Below are 27,361 nucleotides of genomic sequence, written 5' to 3'. Positions count from 1 at the left end.
CATCTGACCAAAAGGACCAATAAGGAAACAAGATGCTTTCAAATCTGGGGTAGTGGAGGGGAAGGTTTTGGTCTGTCTGTTCTGTGTGCTTCCTGGACACAGATCAAGGAAGCAAGCAATCCAACTACATTAGAATCAGTAAGTACTAGCAAGGGAATGCATTTGCTTATTTTTGTTTTGGCTTGTGATTTTCTCTGTGCTGAGAGGAAGGTGTATTCCTGGTTTTCTTTTTGTAACTTTAAAGTTTGGCCGAGAGAGAAATCCTCTGTGTTTTTGAATCTGATTGCCCTGTAAGATTATCTTCCATTCTAATTTTACAGAGGTGCTTCTTTTACCTTTTTTCTTTCTAATAAAGTTCTGTTTCTTTTAGAATCTGTTTGGGGTTTTTTTAGTGTCCTAAAAAAACCCCAAGGTTGGTCTGTGCTCATCTTGTTTATTCTCAAGCCTCCCCAGAAAAGGAGGTTTGGGGGGGAATATTAGGGGGGAGTAGGAACTCCAAGTGGTCCTTTCCCTGAGTTTGTCTAAATCACTTGGTGGTGGCAGCATTACCCAATCCAAGGTATAAGGGAGAATTTGTGCCTTGGGGAGTTTTTAACCTAAGCTGGTAGAAATAAGCTTTGGGGGGTTTTCATGCAAGGTTCCACGTCTGTACCCTAGGGTTCAGAGTGGGGAGGGAACCCTGACAACCCTGATGGTAGAAAGTTCTATTGTGCTAGAGGTGTGGAGTTGCTGACCACAGTCAACAGCTTCGGTGACTAATGGTAGCGCCCATAGGCCCCAGTCAAGATCAAAGCCCCACTATGCTAGACACCTAGAAGGAGACTGTCCTTGCCCTGAATTTCTGGCTGTCTATTTAGACAAACTGTAGGAGGGGAAACAGAGGCACAAAGCAGGGAAGTGACTTGCCCAAGATCACACAGCAGGCCACTTGCCAGAGCTGGAAATAGCACCCACATTTTCTGAGTCTCAAGCAAATGTTCCCTTGACTGGAGCAAGCTGCAAATCACATGAGCCTCCCCCTGCCAAGTGCTGAGTAATCAGTGTAGCCAAAGGGAGCGCTCAGCACAGGATCGGGCCCTCCTTGGGCATGTGTGCTCGCAATACTTAGGCATATAAGGAAAGCTGTTTCAGCTTCTTCATTCTCTGTTTTGGTTGGCTTGTCTCTAGATCATGCTTTTATTTGTACATCTCTTTGTTTGACAGTATTAAAAACATTCTGGGGACTTCATGTGCAAAAAGTGTCAGTTTATTGAATGGCTTTTTATATTCATATTTTGGAGTCAGTAATTACCTCTCATGAGTGAGGCAATGAACTAGTTTCTGCTCTGGCTGTCTTTCATTTCCTTTCAAACTAAACATGACTGCAGTTTTCTGGCAATAGTTTTGCTAATAGAGCAGGTTGTTACATAGCAATGTTATTTGCATGATATAAAATTAATTAGAGAAGTCTGTTATAATTTATAAATATGCAATTATAGTTAAACAAATAAGTAGGGACTTTGTGCGGTTCCCAGTAGACTTCTGTTTGCATGCTTCCAGTTAATCAGTGAGATGGAGCCTCTGATTGGGCATCCCATGAAAAGAGACAATTTTCCTTACTCTGATGGGAATTGCAAATGTACTAAAACATATTTTCAGAGTTTGTTCAAATTAATTTTTGTGAAAGCAAATGAATATGTAGAATAGCTTTTTTTTAAAAAAAAAAACCTAATTATTTCAAAAGGCCAAATGAAGCTTTTTTTTTTTTTTTTTTTTTTTTCAAATAAAACAGAGGAAGATGTCATCTGTAGATTGTTTAGTATGATACGTCACATATTAAGTAGAGAGAGATCAATAAGATTGTTGTGAAGTAAATAGAGCATTGAACATGGACTTACTGCAGGAAGTTGGTTGAGACTTTACAGCCTTCTTTTCATTTAATAGATTTTTAGAAGGTGTAAGGGCCAATTAGATCATCTAGTTTGACCTCCTGCACAACACAGGCTGTAGGAATCACTGTGTGAAATTCTACATCCTACCCACAAACTGGTGATTGATCTAGAGCAGATAAGTTTTGAACAACTTCAAAATGGTACTATACCTACTTCTTTTTCTTGGGATATCAGCGCTTCATCCTCAGTGGATGATTTATTGATGGTTTCAAACTAAGACATATTCTGAACTGTAATTTCCCTTAATGTTTGTATTCTTTCAAATAAACCTGAGTAGGATTTTGTACTAAAAATTTAGAGCTTGTCTTCACTTCAAAGTTCATTTGACATATAACTTGAATGTTGCCCCAAATTCAAGTCCCAACCACACATGAAAACCCTGATATGTGGTGGTTCTTTTTAACTCAAATTAGCTGGCATGAAAGGAGCAGAGATGAATTATTAGATGAATAGATGAACATGATATACCGGGGAAGAGTCAAAACAGCTCTTGTAAAGGGAAAACATGTCTCACCAATCCATTAGAATTCTTTGAGGGGGTCAGCAAACATCGGACAAGGTGATCCAGTGGATATAGTGTACTTTTCTGATAGCTTTTGACAATGTCCTTCACCAAAGTCTCTTAAGCAAAGTAGGCAGTGATGAGATAGAGGAAAGGTGTTCTCATGGATCAGCAACTAGATAAAAGATAAGAAACAAAGAGTAGGAACAAATGGTCAGTTTTCACAATGGAAAGTGGTAAATAGCAGAGGTGGGGAGGCAAGCATCTGTACTGGGAACAGTGCTGCTCAATATACTTACAAATGATCTGGAAAAAGGAGTAAACAGTTGAGTTTGCAGATGATCCAAAATTACTGAAGGTAGTTAGCTCCAAAGTTGACTGGGAGGAGCTACAAAGGGATCTCACAAATCTGGGTGAATGGGCAACAAAATGGAAGATGAAATTCAATATTGATAAATTGAAAATAGTGCACACTGGAAAACATCATCCCAACTATGTACAAAATGATGGAATCTAAATTAGCTGTTACCATTCAAGAATGAGATCTTGGAGTCATTGTGGGTAGTTCTTTGAAAACATCTGTTCAAAATGCTGCAGCCGTCAAAAAAGCTAAAAATATTAGGAACCATTAAGAAACGGCTAGATAATAAGACAGAATATATCATAGTATCACTATATAAATCAATTGTACACAGACAACTGAATATTGCATGCAGTTCTGGTCACCCTATCTCAAGAAAGACCTATTAGAATTGGAAAGGTTCAGAAAAGGGCAACAAAAACAATTTAGGGGTATGGAACAGCTTCCTTAGAGAGATTAAAGACTGTCAGTGTTCATCTTAGAAAAGAGACAACTACAGTGTATAAAAAGCATGAAAGGGGTGAAGGAGCTGAATAGGGAAATATTATTTACCCCTTCGTATAACACATGATCTAGGAGTCACCCAATGAAATGAATAAGTAGTGGGTTTGAAACCAACATAAGGAAGTATTTCACACAACACACAGTCAACTTTTGGAACTTGTTGCCAGGGGATGTTATGAAGGCCAAAATTATAATTGGGTTGAAAAAATAATTAGATGACACAATAGGTCCATCAGTGGAGTGGCTGGGTGAGATTCTGTGGCCTGTGTTGTGCAGGAGGTCAGACTAGATCAGAATGGTCCCTTCTGATCTTAGTATCTATGAATGGCTATTAGCCAAGATGGTCAGGGATGTCCCGAAACCTCTGACTGCCAGAAGCTGGGACTGGACAACAGTGGACGGAACACTCAATAATTGCCCTGCTCTGTTAATTTCCTCTGAAGCATGTGGCACTCTCCACTGTCAGAAGACAGGGTACTGGGCTAGATGGACCATTGATATGACCCAATATGACCACTCTTATTTTCTGTTAGGCTAAGAACATAGTGAGCACAATTAGTCAGCTGCTAACCCAACCTAACTCTGTGTGGCTACAGACTACAGGCTAGCACCATTCAAGTGCCACTAGTTCTGCACTACCATCTCATAATGCAGTTTATGTGCTCAGAAACTACAGGCAAGTTCTCCCACAATTCATCGGGGAAGAGTTCACAGCACAACTCATCATACTCCTGTGCTAGAAATGATCGGATATGCTCCCAGAGGTCTTAGCAACATACATGAGTGAGTGAAGCACAGGTGTGGGCACAGCAGTTTGATGTTTCAGCATGCGGCCACTCTCACAGATACTAGGCCACCTCAAGGGGAATAACTTGATATATCCATAAAACTCTATGGGCGAAATTCTGGGCCACATTGAAATGACCCTGGCAAAATCCTATTGATTTAACAGGGGCCAGGATTTAACCCCAGATCCTCATATATATTGTCTGAGCCTGATGGGCTTTTTCCAGGTCTCAGTTATACTACTGTAAATCAAGAGCAACTCAGTTACACTCAGAGTTGCATCATCATAAAGCCAATGAAAGTTCAGACTCAGGCGGTAAGCCCCTTGAATTTGAACAACAAAAAAACCAAAACAGGGCTAGGATTAGAGTGAAAACAGCCCTGTTCATCTTCAGCAGCCTGTCAGCAATTTTCAGGCTTGGACCCTCCTTGTTTAGCCAGCAACAGAGTTGAGCTAGATGGTCACTGCCTGGCTGATCCCACAGCTCTTCCTTAAGTGAATAATCAACCCCACTTACATGCATAGCCCATCCTGTAGTAGGGAGTTGGCTGCTGTGGGAAAGCCTATGATAATGTGATGCTAAATGGACTATTAGTGATGAGCAAAGACTAATTTGTGTATAAGGGTTGCAGGATAGACTGAGGCCTAGTCTACACTACATGGTTAGGTTGACATTAGCTGTGGAAGTGTCTTTACTTAAATTTGGCTCCCCCCCAACATAAGTGCCTCTCTATGGCAATTTAGTAACACCACCTCCTCAAGCAGCATAGAGTCACAGTTGATGTAATTAGGTCGATTCAGTGTAGACACTGTGTTACTTAAGTCAACTACTACTGGCCTTCAGGAGCTGTGCCAAAATGCTCCATGCTGACAATACAATCAATAGAACCATTCCTGGTGAGGACGCACGCTGCCGACACAAGGAGCCAGGTGTGCACGCATACAAGTGATTTAATAACTGTGTTGGATATAGCCGATGTAAGTTAGGTTGACATAATTTCGTAGTATATACATGGCCTAAGGGCTGATCCTTGGAGGGGCTGAGCAGTGACATGCTGTCAGAATGTTAAAGGACTCCTCCCCACTCCACAAAATACATGTTCTGCCTCAGTTAGCAATATGCATGGCAATCCTGGGGGGAGAAAACACACTATCCCCATCTCCCACAAACTCATTCCATGCTGTTCACAACCCTCTCCTGGCCCCAAGTCAATTCTATATCCTCCCCCTCCACAAAAATCAAATATATTAATTACATACCTTCTAGGTCTATAAATATATCAATGCCCCAGTTGTTAGCTTAGTGCTTCTCAACCTACCATGCTCCTCTCTCCTGCAGCTCCTGAAGCTATCCTGTGGAGCAGCTGCAAGGGAGTGGCCATGCAGAGAGCTGTCCTGTGGCCTCTGGCTGGGAGGAGGTTGCTCAGGTGGAGAAAAGGATCCACCCTGAGCTCCACTGGAGGTCTCCCCTAGTTAGTGTGGGTAGGGTGTGTGTATGTGTTTGGTGGGTCAGGGGAGAAATAGAGCTCGACAGTGTCTCCCAGAACCAGACACCAAATTGGTGCTTGGTGGGGGTGGAAGGGGAGGTGAGCTACAGGACTTGCAGCAGAAGTTTAGTCTCTTCTCCTCCTCCTCATGTCTTGCTGGAGCAGATATGGTGAGGGAGAAGTGAGGAGAAGATTCCTGAGGCTACATGGTGGGTGTGTCCCATGTGTTCCTGAAGGCACTGGTAGGGAATGCTGGAATGGAACAGAGCTCCTCTTTCACCAATGCTGGGTGAAACTGGAGGGGGTTGAACTCTTTAAAAAGCAGGGCTGGTCTTTGCATTTGGGGTAGGTTGTGACATTATTTTTTTGCTGCCCTCCCCACAAATATAACCAATTTGTACCCCTGACCATTGTGATGCATGGCCAGAAAGGGTTAAACATCCTGCAAAATAAATGAATCAAATTCAACTGTTGAAGACATGTGGGGAGATAATGTTTGTGTTTTTGTGCATTTACATATGTATGGGTAGTGGTCAATAATGTAATCAACAGTCCCTGTCTATGCTGTATTTTGATCATTCAAAGATCAAAAGAACATCCTAGCATTTAAATGAAGTGTAGACATGGGATATCTCCATATTCATCTCTCTTTGAAATGTGTAGCAAATCATATATGAATGGTGAAGGAACAGGGGATTGTCTTATGTTAATTCGTATAGCTAAGTACCAGTGATAGATTACCTGATGGATAAATTACCTTATGTTAATCTGTGAATAATTAACAACCATGCTTAGGAAATAAGGGCCTGTTGTTCCCTGAGGAACTGAGCTGTAGCTCATGAAAGCTTATGCTCAAATAAATTTGTTAGTCTCTAAGGTGCCACAAGTACTCCTTTTCTTTTTTGCGAATACAGACTAACTTGGCTGCTACCCTGCAACTTTCAAAGAAGATCTGAAATTGTATAAAAGATCCTTGAGTCCCAAGATGAGATCCCAGTTAAACTGGTATACACTGGAATAATATTGGACATTGGACTAGAACCTATGAACTAAATTCTAAAGGAAGTGTTGGAAACTACAAAGCTCACCATCTCTGCTATGTATCTGAATCTCAAGAATTGAACTCATACCTGTATGCATATAGATCTTTTAACCATACTCTCTCCCTTTTCTTTTTTAATAAATTTTAGTTTAGTTAATAAGAATTGGCTGTAAGCGTGTGTTTGGATAAGATCTGGAATATTCATTAACCTGGGAGGTAATGTGTCTGATCCTTTGGGATTGGTAGAACCTTTTCTTTTATGTGATGAAATAAGATTTTCAGAAATCTTCATCATATTTGACTTGGGTACCTGAATGGAGGCCTGAGACTGGGTTACTTTAAGGGAACTGTGTTATTGGTTTCTGGTAAATCTAAGTATTGAAAATATCCACCAGTTTTGGGGATTATATGCCCCATTCTTTGCAGTTCACCCTAATTAAGTGACCTCAGCTGGCCCCCACTGGGACCCCAGTCACAACCATTAAGCCATGGTGCCATTTATCAGCATGAGGACCTTGGCGAGGGTTAGTTAGATGAATTGCCAGGCTAATCCGAAACTTAACTGACACCTTTATATCTTTGATCTTTAAATATTCAGGGTAAATAGGCCAAATCCCCTGAGATGGGATATTAAATGGATGGGATCTGAGTTACCCAGGAAAGAATTTTCTGTAGTATCTGGCTGGTGAATCTTGCCCATATGCTCAGGGTTTAGCTGATTGCCATATTTGGGGTCGGGAAGGAATTTTCCTCCAGGGCAGATTAGAGAGGCCCTGGAGGTTTTTCACCTTCCTCTGTAGCCTGGGGCATGGTTGACTTGAGGAAGGCTTCTCTGCTCCTTGAAGTCTTTGAACCATGATTTAAGGACTTCAATAGCTCAGACATGGGTGAGGTTTTTCAAAGGAGTGGGTGGGTGAGATTCTGTGGCCTGCGCTGTGCAGGAGGTCGGACTAGATGATCAGAATGGTCCCTTCTGACCTTAGTATCTATGAATATGAATCTATATAAAAAGCTCCTGAGTTGGAGGCCAGTGGTGGGAAGGAATCTTTACCTTCTCACACTGCAGCAGTACATGCCAGCTGTACATGCCATTCAGTCTTCATACTCAGTTTGCATAGCTTTAAGTGTACAAGGCTTTCTGAAGAAAAGAGATAGAGATCCACCTTTTACAAGATGCAAGGCAGAAGAATGGTCTTGCAGTTAAGGCCGTGGACTGGGTATCAAGAGGTCTTTGTCCAGTTCCCAGCCTGCCACAGACTCCCTGTTTCACATAGGCTCACATCCTCAAAGATATTTAGATGCCTAACTCCCATTGAAACTAATGGGAGTTAGGTGCCTAAATACCTTTTAGAATCTGGGCTTTATTGGCTGTTCCCCATCTGTAAAGTGGGGATGATGCTTCCTTTCTCCCTTCCCTCATCTCATGAACGCTTTGGGACAGTGCCTCTTTCAGTGTGTTTGCTCAGTGCCTTGAGCAATCAGAGCCTGATCTTGTTTGGAGACTATAGGTGCTACCATAACACAAATAAATAATCCACATCGCCTTTATATGAGGCTGACTCTCTGAACAAGAAGCTCACCTGCATCCCCACCAGCTCATTGGTGGTTCTGAGTGCCTCGGGGTCTACTGAACTCCCTCAGTTCCATTGAGGGTCTGTGGTAATTGGGGGCGCTTAGCCCTTGTCAAGACTGGGCCCTCCAGCATCACTGCATCCCACATAGTTGGTGTGTATTGACCTTTGCACTGGAAGAAGGTTGTTTCCAGTTCAGAACATCATGGGACTGATGGAGGCCATGAGTGAGCACAGTCAGCTCTGAACCTGAACACTATGTATAAGAACCTGGTATTTTCCAGAGACCCAGGAAACCAGCCCCAGCAGAGTCAAATACAGATCCCTGCCAGAGCACAATTAGCATGAGTAATTTACCTAATACATACACCTGCTTCTGTCAGCTGTGAGCATTCTAGGTTCAGCTGCTTGATTCATATCCCTGCTTCCTCTTCAAATCAGAATGTCTAAAGTTTAAAAAAAAAGATCTAGACCTAGATCCACGTGTAGGAGGGGGAAGTTCCAAACCTTGTGCAAGTTGCTAGGGAAACCACTCCTCACTATCCCCTTTTATCCTGCCCATCTGACTCCGTCTCTTGGAAAAGGTTTGTTATTGGGAGAAGACGATTCAAATCTGTTACAATATGTACTTTCCAATCCAAGGATAACCTTTATTTTTTTTCTGTTGAGACCTTGATGAGGCTTAAGAATATTATGGAGGAGGGGAACTCAGAAAACACATTTTTAAAGCCCAAATAAGCAGCTATTGAAAAGTCTGTGGGATTTTCTGTTTATAAAAGCTTAATGCTCTCATGACTTCAAGCAAAGGAGGGGTTCCAGTTATACCACTATTTCTGCTAATGCTGCTTCTGTGACTGAGAGAAGATATTCTAAAGCCACAGGGACGAACTAATTATTAGTCCTAGTCCCTGTGCTTCCACTATTCATTGCTCTTGTGCAGCGTTTTCTATCCAAGGATCTCTAAGCACTTTACAAACGTCGATGGATTAAGTCTCTCAATTGCCAGAATATCCCCACTTTAGGGATGGAAAAGCTATGGCACAGATAGGATAAGGCCTTGCTTGCTAAAAATTGGGAATCTAAAGCTGTATGTCGGCACCTAAACAAGAGCGGTTTGATTTTTTTTTTTTCCCCTGGGAGCTGTGGGTGCTCATTGTCTCTGCAAATCAGATCTCACTTAGGTACTGAAAAACAGATACCGATGAAGCAAACAAAGTTGAACATTTTGACCCCAGTTCCGTGTATTGTTCTGCCATAGTTTCTGTACTCTTCGCTGTACTACCAGAGTTGCAGTACAGCTCTGCATTCCACAGGCCCTCAGATACTACAGCGAGGAACATAGCATAGATAAATACTGGTAGCTTTTCATTAAAAAAACGTATCTAATATTTTCATGATGCATTAATCAGGTTACCTGTGGAAACCTGTTCTGACTTGGTCCAGAGAAAGAGGTGAAGCCTCCCGAAAAGCCATGGCTATAGCCAAAGAGAACCTCAGACGCAATTTGGGAAGAAGCACCAGTGTAAGGGACTGCGGAAGCCTTTGTTATGGCCTAGCTAGGGAACTTTCACTTTCTCGAGCCGAAAGGTTACTGTGGGACATAGATAGCTGCTTTGTTATTGTAGGTGATAGTTCTTGAAGGATACAGCTGCTCTGTTATTGCAGGATATAGATAGTTCTTGAAGGACATAGCTGCTTTGCATGGCCCTTCGCCAGGTAGTAGAAAGCCCCCCTTTAAGAAGCACCTAATTCTATATTCATGAGCTGTTTTTGAGTAGTGCTTATTAACGCTGACTGTCTGCCCCTCCATTGGGCTCCGTCCCGGGCAGAGCTCCGGTGTGCTGGGTTCCCCGCTTCCGTGACTGCAACGCTTGGAGTCCCCGTTGCGGGTGGGTCACTAACCTTCAGTTAAACCAATAACTCACAGCTGTGTGTAAGCCTCGTTTTTTTCATAGTACTCCTGCCAGGCCTGTGGTGCTTCGAGCACCTTGGCCCAGAACAACCAGGATGGAGAACCAAGCAAGTCTGTCTTAGCTGTCCCTTTCCTGATAGTTCTCAACATTCTGTTGGCTTTTTAGACTGCACATTGAAAGTGATGACTTCCCCCATCTTGCTCCTTGGCTTTCCACTGGGGATGCCGTGGTGGAAGATAGCAGCAATGGAAGAGTCCTAGTAGACCCATGCCAGTATTGTGCTAGATCAGGGATCTCAAACTCAAATCACCAGGAGGGCCACATGGGGACTAGTACATTGGCCCGAGGACCACATCACAGACACCTTTACATATAAAAATACAATCCTCCCCCACCCTCGGCCGTGCCCCCACTGCACCCCTTCCATGAGGCCCCGCCCCAACTCTGCCCCATCCCCGTCTCTATTCCAAGTCCTTCCCCAAATCCCTGCCTCTTCTCCGCCTCCTCCCCTGAGCACGCGTCTCCCTGCTCCTCCTCCCTCCCTCCTGGAAAGCGCTAAGTGCCACCAAACAGCTGTTTGGCGGTGGGAAGCACCTGGAGGTAGGCAGAGGAGTGGGGACATGGCATGCTGTAGGGGTGGGAGAGCTTGGCGACCGCAGGAAATAACTCCGGAGGCTGCATGCAGCCTGTGGGTTGTGTGTTTGAGACCCCAGTGCTAGATACTGATCTATGTCAACACATGAGGGACAAGTGGAATCAAATTGCAGTCCTCAGTGTGAAGGGCTGGATGAAAATCACACAGCCCAGTGTGTGTCAAATAAAATATCAGCTCAGAAGCATGTCTGGCTTCAACCCTCTTCTTAATAACCTTTTTAACAGGGAAGTCAAGTATTAAGCATGGTGGCAATTAACAAGACTGGCAGATTGAGAGAGGTGTACATTGTGGGTTGGTTTGTTTGTTTGTTAATTGGCACCACCCTTGTCATTTTCAAACCTGACAGGTGTCTCTGTGGCAACAAGAAGTGTTTCAACAGCGCTGGGCAGACAAGGGATTTTAAAGGACTAAACTACACCTTTAGCAGCCAAGTCAGCCTGGAAATGGATCCAGTGCAAGGGAGGCTGAATACAGTTTTAACCTGACCCCCTTCTTAGCCGCCGCAGTGCTCTGTCATGGGAAGATTAAAAAGATGGGCAAACAAAGGAGATGAGTAGGAGGATCACAGGGCAGAGATGGGAGCAACTGTGAGTGAAATTCACCTCTGTGCAGGACTTTGCATCACTCTCCCCTGTTTTGAAGGGGACTTAAAGTGATGCTTAGACCTGGGGCTGGCCCACTGCACAGGGCTGAATTTTCCCTGTATGAATGTGAAATGAAGAAGAAAACGTAAACTGGATCCTAAGACTCCTAGTATTTCAGCTGATGCAAGTCTCTGTTCCAGGGCATGAAGGGGTACAGAGGCCCACCTATGTAGCCACTACATCTACTCCCTCTCCTCACTGCACACACACACCCTTTCTCACTAGGCTAAGGTAACAAGGACTGCCCTGGGCCAGCCCTCTGCATTCCAGTGATTTCCCCCCTTGAGCAAAGTACAACATAGCAACGGCCATACTGGGTCAGACCAGTAATCCATTTAGCCCAGTATCCTATCTTCCAACAGTGGCTAACGTCAAATGTTTCTGAGGGAATGAACAGAACAGGGCAATTAATGAATGACCCATTCCCTGTCATCCACTCCGAGCTTCGGGCAGTCAGGGGCTAGGGACACCCTCAGCATGAGGTTTCATCTCTGACCATATTGGCTAATAGCCATTTGGCGGACATCCCTCGGCCCGCACCACTTTCTGCAGCCCCCATTGGCCTGGAGCAGTGAATCACGGCCAGTGGGAGCCACAATTGGCTGAACTTGTGTACCTGGCAGGTAAACAAACTGGCCTGGCCATCCAGGGGCTTTTCCTGAACAAGCGGTGTTGCTAGTTTGAGAACCACTGGGCTAGGGCCTGCTTTTTGTTCTGTTTGTACAGCATCTAGCACAATGGGGTCTTGCTCTATGACTGGGGCTCCTAGGCACTACCATAATGCAAAAATTAAAGACTGGCTGTTCTCTTCAAAACAGCATTGTCCACATTTTCTACAAGCACATCACAAGCTCTTCGTTTTGTTCACAACATGCCAGCTGCCCTCATGCCCCCAAGATAGTTACCAATGTGAGGTTCTGCCCCCAATTCCCAGGTGCAGCTGAGGCTACTTTAAATTATGACAGCTTGGGGCAGCCAGCGAAGATCATTACACTGAGGAAAATTGCCAGTGTGCATTGTATTCTGGCCTTACCTCCCTTCATACTTTTAACCTCCGCTGCTCGCTGAGGTTAACTCTAAGTAGCCTTTTGTATCCCTCCTGATGGGGGGAGAGGTAAGGATATAGCCCAATGTATTTTGGTGCATAAAACATATCCAGGTCAAATTCACCTGTTTAGCAAATTATTATTTTAAGGGCTTGGGTTTTTTATTCAAAATGTAGCTTGCATAGATTCCAGATCAGCCCTCTCTCTTGCCTCCCTTCCAATCTCATTTTCTCTTTAATGATATCTAAAAAATCTGCCCTGGAAATACATATAGAGATTTTTTTATTGTATTCAGTTACTTCAAATTCTCTTTGCAGTCAGGACACCTGAGGATGCTTTGAAGGTTGGTAGGAAAAATATGGACCTGGGGGCTAAGAATATTACTGCTTCTCCCACTGCGAGCAAATCAAGAGAAAAGGAAGACATTCCGGAGTTTAAGGGGATGTGATCTAAGGCATACGTTACAGTCATAACGAAAGTGCAGTTTACTCTATCCCTGCATGGAGATATTTGGGACAGTTTACAGTGGCTCTCTAAGCATTCTAATTGCATGTGGCTCTCATCTCATGATCTGAGCTGTGTTTCTTTTCCTTAGAAGCTATCTGGGATCCTGAGCCCTATGTGCATGCTGAGCTGCTACTGGGGATTCTCCTCTCACTAGTTAGTTTCTCTCCCCTGTGTTTTAAGATGAAAATGAAGGGGAAAGGAAAAAGTCACAGTCATTCTGATCCTCGCTGGATCTTTGGTATTTAAGTTGGTCCTTTTGCCAACCCTTGCTGCTGGAACTGGTCCAGAAGGGACGATGCTGTTCTTTCCATGTTGGGTTCAGTGCCAGTCCCATTCCAGAAAATAATACTCTCAAAAGAGCAAGTTATTTGTTCAGTTATTAATGTCACACTGCAGGGCATGAGCATTCCATACAGTTCAGAACAGCGAGTGGACTTCTTTAAAAAAAAAATGTCTGATGGGAGCGGGCATCCTTTCTGCTACCCCATTTTCTGTACCTAGAGTGGCTGCATTTCAGAGGCAGAGGAAGTGATTCCTGAAAATGAAACCTACGGGGGTATGTGAGTGCAGGGTGGTAGAGGGTGGACTAGCTGATTTCTTGTGATCCCTTCCAGTCCTTCCATTTCTATGATTCTATGTCTACACTGCAATCCAAGGTATAATTGTGGCTTGAGTAGCCACCTCTGCTCTAGTATGGCTAAAAATAGCAGGGCAGATACGGCACTACAGGCTGCACAAGTTGCCAGGGACCCTGGGTACTCACCTTGTTAGCCCATGCTGAAGTCCATGGCCATGCTTCTAGACTGCTATCTTTAGCTGTGCTAGCATGGGCATGCCTACCCAGGCTATACTCCTACCTCAGATTGCAGTTCAGATGTACTCTGTGTTGCACTAAGTTCTGTCAAATCGACTGGGTGGGTGGCGAGTCATGGTTATTGTCCTTATTTGCCTACGTCCCACTATGCTTGTTATCCCCACCAGCCCCCACCCCAACTCAATTGTTTCTTTCCTCTGTCTGTTTAAATTCAGGTCAAAGTCTGGCCCCACTGAAGTCAATGAGGCCAGATTTTTGTTTACCCCTTATCTTTAAGATTGCAAGTTCTTTGGGGCAGGGACTATCAATTTCCTCTGTTTGTACAGTGCCCAGTGGGGCCCCAACCTAGCTGAACTCTAGGTTCTAAGTTGTATTCACAATACAAATGTGAAATAATTATTATAATAATCCTGTTGAATAGAAAACACTAGGTAAATAAAACAAAAAGTTTGTTGTTTGGTACTTATTGTAAATAGCCATTTTTTCCTGATCCGGACCTGAATGATCTTCAGTCGGTGCCCAGTTATTTGTCACATCCCTTGATAGCTTCTTAAATGCAAAACTATCAAAATACGAACCCTGTGTTAATATAACATTAAAGCTGTACCTTTAAACTAAAGTTGAGAAATGCAGAAATTGCTATTCCTAAAGCACTCTGTGTCTCCCAGTGGAACTCATTTAATCTATGGTCATGTTAACTTGGATACGTTGTATTTATTTTATTTTGCCCCTCATTGTTTGATGTTAGCATTCCTCATCAGCTCCTCAACACTGCATCTAGGCACCGCCAGTAGTAACACTGATTCCTTCTAAGAGGGCCACACTGAAGTCTCAATTCTTCTCTTTTTTATTTAATGCATTTTTCTTAATTGTCCACTTAATTAAATCTACCTAGTCTATTAATTGAATGTATCCCACATTTATCACCAAGGTATCTGTCTGTCTTATAAAAAAAATACTTTGTCCATCTGGCCCTCTCCCCACTAAATCCATTGGAATTCTGATCTTATGAGAACATGGTCCTGCCTGTCTTTCCCCATCCTACAGCAGTGAGATCAGAAAGTCTCCTTTCCTACCACTGTGCCTTTGACACTGCCTGATGGAGAGATGCCCCAGCATTCACTGGTCTGTTGGGGAAACCTTGTACATATAGAAATTTAGTATAGAGGTGGCCTCTTTGTTCCCACATCCCCAACTTCCCTGAAAGTAACAGAGAATGGAAGAAGAAAAGGAGTACTTGTGGCGCCTTAGAGACTAACAAATTTATTTGAGCATAAGCTTTTGTGAGCTACAAGTACTCCTTTTCTTTTTGCGAATACAGACTAACATGGCTGCTACTCTGAAACCTGAGAGAATGGAAGAGGAAGAGATGGACACAGGATTCTCCTACAGAAAACGACAAAAAGCAAGCAGAAACCAGAGTCTGGTGGGTGGGTAGGAGCTGTGTGTTCTGGCCCCACGTTCACAAGACACACTCAATAGCTTTGGGACACATGAACACCAGCAGGTTGTGTTGCTGGTAGCTAGGTAAAAAGCTGGCACTAACTATTTTTCACCTTCCCTTGTGTGTTCATATCCCCTGATATTCTTCCGTGTTTCAGAGTGGAATAAAATCCAAAACACAGTGTGAAACTCAGCTGAAACCAGTATGTTTTGTACCATTTTGAGTGGCAACAAACTCAAAATGGCCTCTATTTGCTAGCCCAGCTGACATGCCCCGCAATATGTAGTGTAGTGTGGAATTTCTGTGACAGATGCCCAGAGTTATTCAGAAAATACCGCTCTGCTCAGTGCAAATGAAGTGATAATTTATATCTCTGGGTTTCCACTCCTGCAGGACCTGGTACCAGCTACATACCATGAACAGTCATTCTTCCTGAATGCTGACAAACCTTTTAGTGAACCTAGCTTGATGTCAGGCTTTGAGTTTAGTCTGCCTTGTGATTTCACTAATATACCTCAGCACTGTTTTACTCACACTGCCCCTTCCACAAAGTAAGAAATTATAGTGAGATTCATTTTACAGATAAAGAAACTCAGGCAGAGTTTAAGTAGCTTGTTTAAAACCACATAGCAAGTTAATGCAGCTTCCTGAAACTCAGTTCTCTGCTGTGCAGTAGCAAGAAGTGTGTGGATGAAGCATTTTTTCCATTATTTAAAAATTCCAAAATCATCTTACTTTTTAAGTTACGGGGCGGGTATACTGAAAAATCTTGTATGAGACAACTTTACTAACCTAAATTCTGCAATGAAAATATACTTTCTGAAGGAAAGAAATGGCCTTAGATTTTTCTGGGTAATATATTTGCCTTTAGTTGTCACATATTCCCCATATGTCTACCATCTGCATCTGCTCACTAAGAAAGATCCAGATCATATGACCTCACACACATCACTTTGTAGCAATGTTATGTAAAACAACGCATGCTACAGTGATTTGACAGTTCCATAATTTTACATTCTAGCACAACATTAAGTCAGAGATAATGTCCTTAAGCTATATCATGATTACATGTTCGGAAACATAATGTTACCTTTGAAATAGGTTTTTTTTTGCTTCCCATCCCCCCACAAATTCAGCTAAGAAAAAAGTTAGAATAAGGAAGCGTTATTGTTGTTAACTTTATACTCAGCAAAATACAATGGATTTATGTGCATTTGAGAAAACATATGGGGCCAATGTCTCTTCTTCCTTACATTAGTGTAAAGCAAACTTCATTGCCTTCGCTGGAGTTACAGCAGTGTAACCCAAGGAAGAATCAGATCAGTTTAGTATAAGTACCATCAGGGTGTGCAATGCCTTTACAGACACAAATATAATCAGCATAGTAGCATTCAAGTCAAATCAATTAATGGAGCTATATGGGTCTATCTTAGGGCTTGTCTCCACTTACTGGGAGATCGATGCCTGGCGATTGATCCACAGGGGGTTGATATTAACAGGTCTAGTGAAGACCCACTAAATCAACCGCCGATCATTCTCCCATCAACTACAGTACTCCACCGGAACAAGAAGCGTAAGGTAAGTCAACAGGAGAGTTTCTCCCATAGACCTAGCATGGTGTAGACACCGCATTAAGACAACCTAAGGTTCATCGACTCCAGCTACATTATTCGTGTAACTGGAGTTGAGTAACTTAAGTGGACTTAGCCCCGTAGTGTAGACCTGCTGTTAGATAGCAACAGGGCCCCATTAGCGATTGTGAAGGGTTCAGGTACTACAGTAATGTATTTTGTGATGCTGGCTCTAGACTTCACTGAACACTGACAAATACATAGCTGGAAACCAGTCTGGATCACCTGTATGTTAGCATTGTTAAAAGATGTTAAGTTTATAAGCAGGTGTTTAGACTTTATGAAACGCTTGTAGGATGCTGCATGTATTGATCTCACTTATAACATCTGTATCCCACAGTATAAAGTTATATTGCATGTTTCCTTTGTAAACCTCTGTAATTGTGTACCTCACCAAACAGCAAAGAAGCATTAATTAACATAAAGTGCTCATCCTGCTCACAAGAAGGCCCACAAACCAAATGAGCCATTGTGAAACATCGAAGGAAAAATATTTTGTTGATTCCTCCCCCACACATAGCCATAAAGAGAAGACAGGCCCAAACACTTGTCCCATCAGTTTGAACTCAGGGGAAAGGTAATAAAAATCCATGACCAGAAGAATCTGTATCACTGTGCTGCTTGGAATTTGGAGAGGGCAATATTTCTAAGCATTAGTATGGGATCCCCAAGCGGCTTAGCTTGGGTTAGTTCTAAAGGATAGAGAAAGCTTTCATATTACAGAAGTTTCTATTACCTTTTGGAACCTAAGATTGTAACTTATTTGTGTGTGTGTTTGTGTGTGTATGCTTTAACCTTGGAAATAACTCTTACTTCATTTTCTTAGTTAATAAATCTCCAGATAGTTTATTATAGGATTGGTTACAAGTGTTGTTGTCTTTGGTGTGAGATCTGAAGTGCAATTGACCTGGGATAAAGAGACTGGTCCTTTGGGACTGAGAGTAACCTGAATGCTGTTGTGATTTTTGGGGTAAGGGATCATCATACCATAAAGGCAAGGTTGCCTGGGTGACAAGCTAGACCCGAATGCCCCAGGGGACTGTGATAGTGCTGGAGAAATTCACACTTGATAGGAAAAAATCTAAATATAGAAGTCACAACCAGTTTGGGGTTTGTGACAGTCTGCCCTGAGGTTGGCACTCATGGTCATGAGCTGCTCCAGACAGCCTGAAATATTTATCCTCACAACACCCCTGTGAGTCAGGGAAGTGCTATTATTCCCATTTGACAGCTGGAGAAATGAGTGCCCAATTTTTAAAGTATTTAGGTGCCTAAAGAGGCAACTAGTCATTCAGTGGGATCTTCAAAAGAACCTAAGCAGGATAGTCACCCATTGATTCCAATGGGAGTTAGGAACCTAACTCACCTAGGCACTTTTAAAGATCCAACTAGGTACCTAGTGGCATCTTTAGGCATGAAATACCTTTCGAAATCTGGTCCAGACGGATTGACTTGGCCAAGGTCACACAAGGAGTCTCCCAAGTCCCAGGCTAGCACCCTGGCCACTCGTATCAGTTTGTACCATCTGAAGATGTGGCCCAATATAGTTAGCTACCCGATTAATTGCTCTCCTTCACCTACCCACACCCTACTTCAGCCTGCTGCATTTAGCTAGTGTTAGTTTTGCAAAGGTGACTTATTGCGTGGGTGACATTATTTACAACAGCCATTTCAGATGCTAGTGGAAACACAGATGGAGGAAGTCCGCCATCTCTGGTACAAATGTCTGTGGTATTTAGTGAGAACCCAGCATGCTGATAAAGTTTTGATATGGATTTTCCTGCCGCACTAGCTGTATGCCATTGTTTCCTGTTCCCCCGCTCAGCAGAGTGTCATGCTCTCTTGCAATCTACTGTGTGTCCAGATGGTTCCACAGGAGTCCTTTATGCAGATATACAGTGCCTGAAAGAGAGATGGCAAGCGGTATTTTCTAATCACCTTTGTCAAGGCTGATTCCCCACTCTGACACTTCAAGTTCAGAAGGTGGGGATCTGCAAGGATTCTAAAAATTAATACTTGCCACTCCAGGCTTGTATCAAACTCTCAAGGTTACAGCTTTTCTCTGACCTTGGCTTGGTAAACGCTGCCACCACCCAGATGCAAAAAAACAAACAAAAACCTTGGACCCAGGAAGGAGCTCTTGGGAATTCCTCCTAGTGGGATACCTTCAAGCCCTTTCACCCCCTCCCGCCCTCCAGGGAAGAGCTGAGAAAGAAAACAAAGGAAATTAGCTGTTGCTACCAGCTAATCAAACAACATGCACAAAGCTCTTAGGACACCAAAAATCCAATTCTGTTCTTAAAAAAGGTAAATTTGATTAAAAACAAAATGGAAGAAAATACATCTAGAACTTAGGCTTTTGCTAGATTTTAAAAGAGCAATTCCAAAAAAATTAAGCACTCAAAATAGCTTTCTTGGGGGTTTAGCTTAAAGGTTACAAGCAAACAAAAGCACAGAGGAGATCCACAAGCCAAAATAAAGAAATAAATGTGATCACGTCTATCCAAACATTCCCTGTCCCAGTGAATCCTTCTAGGTATGGAAGATGATTTTTCATACCTGGTTCAAACTTTACACAGAATTCCTGCTGCCCTCTGTTCCCCTCTTTTCCTGGAGAACCACAACAGACACAAAGGGAAAGCTTCTTTCCCAATTTTAAAAAGTTATAGCCTTCCCATTGGCTCTTTTGATCAGGGGCCCATTCCCTTTTCTTTACCTGGGAGACCTTTTAACCCTTTACAGGTAAAGCAAGCAGAGAACAGCTACCAGGAGGGATTTTACAGCTAACTGGCTGGCTGGGTGTCCATAAAAGGGAGCTCCCCACCCCTTTTATTTATCACAGCCTTGCTGTTAATGCCATGGGCAAAGAGTTATTAAAAGTAACAGGTTTGCGGAAATACACAGCTGGCACTATCCTCCAGATGTGAAAACCAAGGCAGCTATAAATTATCCCTAAATTTGGCACTGAACAGAGTGGTATTTTCTGAATAATTCCTATGCACTTGTCACAAAAAATTGGCACCCAGCTCTATATATTGCAGCGCATGTCATAAATACAGAAATTTATGGTGTGTTGCTGTCTTGTAATCTACCACGTTGAACTGAATTTGGGAATAAGCATATTTCAGTTGGTCTAGAAGTATAATCAATGGTGACATGTCTTCAGGATACTATTTTTTCCCCTCCCCAAAATGACTAATACTTCTATTAATGGAGAGAAGAAGAAATAATAAATCAGATCAGGCATAGCAAAGGACACAAAGATGGATTTGTACCAGCACATAAAACTTAAACGGGTACGGGGGGACTGGGTGCCTCGGGGGCTGGCAATACCAAGACTAGATCAAGGCTTTAGCTTCTAGCATACTTCCCCAGTTGAAATCCAGCTCAGGTGGGGGTGACCGAAGAATTGTGACAATCTGATGCTGCTCAGTGGCCTATATATAAAGAGTTGTTTCCAAGTGCCCATTCATTGAACAGGTGTCCAGACCAGAAAAAAATCCAAGACATCTAGGAGGGCACATGGTCTTGTGAGAAAGCACTGGACTGGGATTTGGGAGATGTAGGTTCACTACTTGGCTCTGCCACTGACTCCTGCTGTCTCCTTGGTCAAATCATTGTATCTCTGGGTGCCTCAATTCCCTTTCTCTAAAAAGGGAGATACTAATGATGCCTTTGCCTATTTAGACTGTAAGCTCCCCAAGGCAGGGTCTGTCTCTCACTGTGTCTGTGCAGCGCCGAACATAACGGGGGCCCTGATGTTGCCTGGGGCTAGGACCTCTAGGCATTATTGTAATACAAATAATGGGGACTAGCTGATCTTCTCCCAGGGCAGCAGGCAAGGACTGACGGATTGTGAACTCCTTCCTATGAGCAGCCCCTCCAGAACAGGCAAATTGGCAAGGCAGGTTGGAAGAATTTCCACTTGAGTCCTGAGCTGTGGTTGAACAGAAGGGTTCGCTCTCCGGGGCTGTCTGTCTGGCGCATGTTCATCAGCACTAACCTGATAGAAAATATAATAATGATGGTAATCCAAATATCTAAAAGAGCTGGAAGTTCAGGCTCATCAGTGGGAGACAGTATTTTCTAAATTCCAGACTTGCTTCATGAATCAATTGACTGAATAGAAACATGTTCATTACCATGATGGCTTTTGATATTCTCCGCATAGGTCAACTTCATGCTAGCAAATGGTTTGGGGTTTTTTTTCATCCACACACATCACACATCCCAGTCTTCCTGCAAGAAATATCCTCTGATTTAATAAAGGAGAGAGTGATGGGTAGGGGGAAGCAATTCTTGTATTGACTTTTAAGTTGCAAAAGTAAACCATGTCTTTGTTTGGCACCTGAGTTCTCAAGAATCAGCTGCAAGTCTCTTTGGTTACCCCCTTGGTTTCAGAGTTTTAAGTTATTTCCAGAAACAGAAAGAGAAGTCAGTTTTCTAGATGGCTCTTGGGCTGTCCATGAATTCCACAAAGGATTCCTCCACTCCTTTGTCCCACACTCAAACTAAGGCCCATAGAATATCCTATTTCTCCTATGTATTTTTTAATTGAACGGCTAGCAGCTGTTTCAGCAAATGAGTCAAAATGTACTTCAAGAACAGACTGAAAATACATTAGTTGGCTTGGAGTCATTGGGCCCCCGCTCCTCCATTGCCTTGGTTGGTAGAGCTATGCACAGTGAAGTCAAAGCAGGTGTAAAATTCCATCCAGGGGCAATGGATGCATTTTATGCCCTCTTTACAGAGATGCAAATGACTACGCAAGGTGCAGGGCAATGGAGAATCTGGCCCAACATTGGTACTGACAAGTCTATCCCTAGCATGGAAGTAGGTGACATATGGAAACTGGAGAGTGGGACTGGAGAATCAAAACCTACATCTCCAATCAAAGCAGGAGAAGTAGACTATAAAATAAACTAGAGAGGAGTTGGAAGGCTTGTAAGTTAAGAAATGCCATACATAACATATGGAAGAGAATCTACCTGTATTCCATATAACATGCAAATCACCATGGTATCTGGGAAGGGAGTTACAGTAAGAGCAAGTCTACACCACAGAAAGTAACCAGAGTTTGAACCTGGGAACTACAGCAGCACATATCTTTATCACTTGAGGTAAAGAATAACGTCATCAGCTCATAGCAGTAAGATAGACTGTTATCCTCTGTGTGGACAAGGCAATAAAGGAGGACACAATAGACCTTTTACAGGCACATTGCAGTCAGATTTCACAATCATGATTTGCCGCCTATGCCCACCATCATACTTGGCACTGGGGCTCCCCTCCTCCACGTGTGGTAGTCTCTGTTCAGAACCACAATCAACCACTAGCCCCACCTATAGTGTAAAACAGGTAGTGTAAGGGCCTGTGATTTGAAAGCAAGTAGTCAAGAGAGGATGGGGCTAACAAGAGAGGGCAGAGACTGCAACACACATTTATTTTCCAGCTCATGTTCATAGCAGGAATTCTTCAATGCATTCTAATGCATTGCTAGATTCTGCAAACACGTAAGCATATGAGTAGCTTTACTTATATGAGTAGCCTAATTGAAATTAATGGGACTATTCACATGAGCATAGTTACTCATGTGTGGAAATGCTTGCAGGATCACAACCTAAAAGTTCTTTTCCATTTTTTAATCTACCTCTATACCGGTCCAAAGTCTCCGCTAGTATAATTCCACTGTTATCAATGGATTTACATCAGCAAAGCATTCAAAAATAGTCCCTGTGTTGCACTTTTTCCTTTCCATTTGTTGATAAACATTATCATTATATTTTATAGTTTACCAGAGAAGTATTCCTTTCCGTGCACTTAGCAAAAATTAGCTTTTCTTCTTTTTAGGTATCAGAAGATCCAGATTTAGAGACCAAGAGGTGAAAGCATTATATTTACTTGAACTTTAACCAGGACTCCCTCTTACATATACTTGCTTCAGTATATGCTGTATTGTAGAACCAGAGGAAAAGTGTCCAAATTATTGCACTTACAGTCCCATTGCCCTCAAACAGAGATGTGTTAAACTCAGGTGTTTCAGGTCATGGGTCCTGTCTTAAATATAAAGGGAAGGGTAACCACATTTCTGTATACAGTGCTATAAAATCCCTCCTGGCCAGAGGCAAAATCCTTTTACCTGTAAAGGGTTAAGAAGCTAAGGTAACCTCGCTGGCACCTGACCCAAAATGACCAATGAGGGGACAAGAGTCTTTCAAATCTGGAATGGGGGGGGGAGAACAAAGGGTTTGGGGCTGTCTGTGCGATGCTTTTGCCGGGAACATGTCAGGAATGCAAGCCTTCCAACTCCTGTAAAGTTAGTAAGTAATCTAGCTAGAAAATGCGTTAGATTTTCTTTTGTTTAATGGTTTGTAAAATAAGCTGTGCTGGAATGTGTATTCTTGTTTTTGTTTCTTTTTGTAACTTAAGGTTTTGCCTATAGGGATGCTCTATGTTTTGAATCTGATTACCCTGTAAAGTATTTACCATCCTGATTTTACAGAGGTGATTCTTTTTCCTTTTCTTTAAATCAAATTCTTCTGTTAAGAACCTGATTGATTTTTCATTGTTCTTAAGATCCAAGGGTTTGGGTCTGTGTTCACCTGTAGGAGTTGGTGAGGATATTATTATCAAGCCTTCCCCAGGAAAGGGGGTGTAGGGCTTGGGAGGATATTTTGGGGGAAGACGTCTCCAAGTGGTCTCTTTCCCTGTTCTTTGTGTAAGACGCTTGGTGGTGGCAGCATACTGTTCAAGGACAAGGCAAAGTTTGTACCTTGGGGGCGGGGGGAGGTTGACCTAAGCTGGTAAGAATAAGCTTAGGGGGTCTTTCATGCGGGTCCCACATCTGTACCCTAGAGTTCAAAGTGGGGAAGGAACCTTGACAGGTCCTATTTTCATTTCTCTTCACTTGGGCATAGCAATGAATCTATACATTCAAAGTGAAACTCTGCCAAACCCACCATTTTTCTCTTGATTTCTGGCCAATAATATGGAAAAACATTGAGTTTCACATTGGTTTCCTTCCAAAACAAAGGAACACATAGGACTGGAAGGGATCTCTTAGGTCATTGAGTCCAGCCCCCTGCTGTTGCAGGCAACTCCATTATATAATCTCTTTTATAAACTTATCAAGATCCATTGATAAATTTTCAGTTTCAGAACTTACTCTTGACTTCGCTGGGGCTCCAGTTAGGTGTGGGGATCTGCCTCTGGGTAAACAGAGAAAATACAGAGTAAATACAATTATTGCCGGTTCAGGGCTTTAAACTTGTACCAAATTCACCTAAACCAGATTCTGAATCATTGACTTCAGTGAAGCACAGGGTTCCCCTGCCAGTTATCTCAGTTGCATAATTTAGGGTCCTATGTTTGTAATGAAGCCCTGGATTTGCCTCACTTTGCCATGAAACAGTCACATAGCCCTATCTCAAAAGCACCTTTGGAGACCAAATTCTCCTCTCAAATTACACAGTGTGTGGACCTCTGTTACTATATGGATGATCCCTGCACTCATTCTGTGCACCAGATAGAGTCATAGACACCCACAGTGCACTTGCGAATGGGGCATTATGAAAAGTACAGGTTTTATGCAATTGAGCCACAGAGAAAAAGTTGGAGATTGGAAGCCGTAAGAGGGAAAAAAATCAGTTAAAAGCATTTGCTAGAGCAAGAGTCTTTGGGGAGGGAAAATCATGCATGAGAAAGAAAGGAATGATTTTGTTAGCCATGTAATTATTAATGATCTGCTAATTACTAATATTCTTCTTATTTGCCAATATACTGCATGGATCTTCAGAGTCACTATCAAATATGTTGTGCGAGACAAATTGTGGTTCAATTCTTGGTTCTTTCTAAAAGCCTGTAATTATGACTTTGGAAATGGTTGCCAATCTATAACACCATGTGCATGTTATGACTATGGAATATAGGAGAAACTTGCTTAAACTGCAAATCCACAATGGAAATTAATTTGGGGGTGCATTGGATAGGGGGCAGAGTCAGTCAGGGGGTAAGATCTCCTCCTCGAGCTCTGTACTGCTCTGAAACTGGGCTAGAGCTCATGATGCTGGTCTCCCAGCATATATTTGGCATTTTGTAGTCTGCAAACCTCAGCATCTGTTCTTGGGGACTCGCTGGATTAACAAGGCCCTGCAGTATGTGGAGTTGATGCATTATCCTTGACTTGCTTTCAACCTTTCTTTCTCACTAAGACACAAAATTCAGTACACTGCAAAAGGCTCTCTGTCATGAGTGCAGATTAAGAGGTTCAAATGTGCAAATCACAAATTGTGTAGGAAGTTCAGTTCAGGTAAGCAAATGGGTGTCCAGATACTTGCCTGAAATATCCAAGCCAGCATGGGACTGCAAAATCAGGCCAAAAAATCTCACAAGAACAGGTACGTGCCCTCAAGAGATTTCTGGTACTTTCTGCTTCCGATGAAATGGGAAATACCATGACAACAGCCTCTTTGGTGATATTTCAGTGCTGCTACTTCTGGTGTGGGTCAGAATTCAGAAACACAGAAAAATTCAAACATGGAACAGAATGGGAAGTCACCTGAACTTTATGAACCACAAGAAAAGGTTACATTTGGGTCGTGTCTGAGTTTTGGGTGAAAGTTCAGGTTGCTTTTCCTCCATCACTGAAATAAATCTATAGGCACACAGGTCAAATTCACAAAAAGAAATGTGTTTCACAAAAATCAGTTTACCCCAGCAGATGATTTGACTGGTTACTTTTGAAAGAGAAAATCTTCAGTCGCGTAGGCTGTGGCTTCTGCAAACCCATATAAGTTGGGCTCAGATTCATTTCCTTGGTTAGGTTCTGAATGCAGAGACACGTAGTTCATATAAAGGTGAATGGGAAGCATAAGTTATACGCTGCCATGAAGGAGTTGCTGAGGTCACTGAGCACCAGCCTTTGTAACATCATCAAAGAAAATGAAATTTTGTAGGGGAAATGCATCTCTTCAGGGAGAGGAGGAGAGAGTGCTTTACAAATGACTCTGGAAAAAGTATGCAGAAATATGACTCCCATTACGAGGACTCGCACATGAGCTAATTGGGTGAGGTTTGTAATTACCGTATTTTCACATTGAAGTTCCATTCCTTGCTTCTATGTTATTGAGAATCCACAGCATTCTTTCATCAGAATTGCATGCAGCATCATTGTGGGAATGGCAAGTCAAAGTGTGCAGCTGTAAAAGGGTTTATGTAGTCTCTCATTTTCATTCGGCATAGAACCTTTGGGGGCTGAATTCAGCCTAGGGGCAACACCAGTGAAGTCAATGAAGTTAGAGCAGAGAGGAATGTGGCCCTTGATGTTTAGAACTATAATATATAGCCCTGGAACTGAGCAGCTCTGGTACTGCTCCCATCAACTGTGGAGGAGAGTGTTACTAATCATAGTGCCGTTCAATAGGATTATAGCCCCTTTTATCTGAGGATCACAAACGGCTTTAGAAACATTAATTAATTAAACTTTAAAGGCCAAATTCAGTGCACTCAGTTCATGAGTGCTTATGTCAGGCCTCAATTTGCCTGAAAGTCTCATAAAAGCATTGGAAAGCAGGTAGAGCTTGTCAAGGTTCCTTCCCCACTCTGAACTCTAGGGTACAGATGTGGGAACCTGCATGAAAACCTCCTAAACTTATTTTACCAGCTTAGGTTAAACTCTCCCAAGGTACAAACTATTTTCTTTTTTCCCTTGGACATTATTGCTGCCACCACCACCAGATGTATAACCGGGAAAGAGCCCGCTTGGAAACGTCTTTCCCCCCAAAATCCTCCCCAAACCCTACACACCCATTCCTGGGGAAGGCTTGATAAAAATCCTCACCAATTTACATAGGTGAACACAGACACAAACCCTTGGATCTTAAGAACAATGAAAAAAGTAATCAGGTTCTTAAAAGAAGAATTTTAATAGAAGAAAAAGTAAAAGAATCACCTCTGTAAAATCAGGATGGTAAATACCTTACAGGGTAATTAGATTCGAAACATAGAGAATCCCTCTAGGCAAAACCTTAAGTTACAAAAGACACCAAAACAGGAATATCCATTCCATTCAGCACAGCTTATTTTCTCAGCCATTTAAACAAACAGAATCTAACGCATATCTAGCTAGATTAATTACTAAGTTCTAAGACTCCATTCCTTTTCTGTTCCCAGCAAATGCATCACACACACAGACAGAGAGAGACTTTGTTTCTCCCTCCCTCCAGCTTTTGAAAGTATCTTGTCTCCCAATTGGTCATTTTGGTCAGGTGCCAGCGAGATTATCCTAGCTTCTTAACCCTTTACAGGTGAAAGGGTTTTTCCTCTGGCTAGGAGGGATTTTAAAGGTGTTTACCCTTCCCTTTATATTTATGACAGAGCTGAATAAAATCAAGGGTTCTCTCTGATTGTTTAGTCCATTTATAAGTCACCTGTTGAGAAGCAGCTAAGCACTGGGCAATAAAAACCAAATACACAGCACATTTTGGGTTTAAAAGGAGAGCTCCAACCAGACATATCCAGTGCA

This window comes from Dermochelys coriacea, chromosome 2 (genome assembly GCF_009764565.3).
Source record: "Dermochelys coriacea isolate rDerCor1 chromosome 2, rDerCor1.pri.v4, whole genome shotgun sequence".
Lineage (NCBI taxonomy): Eukaryota > Metazoa > Chordata > Testudines > Dermochelyidae > Dermochelys > Dermochelys coriacea.
Note: the sequence above shows the minus strand (reverse complement) of the source record.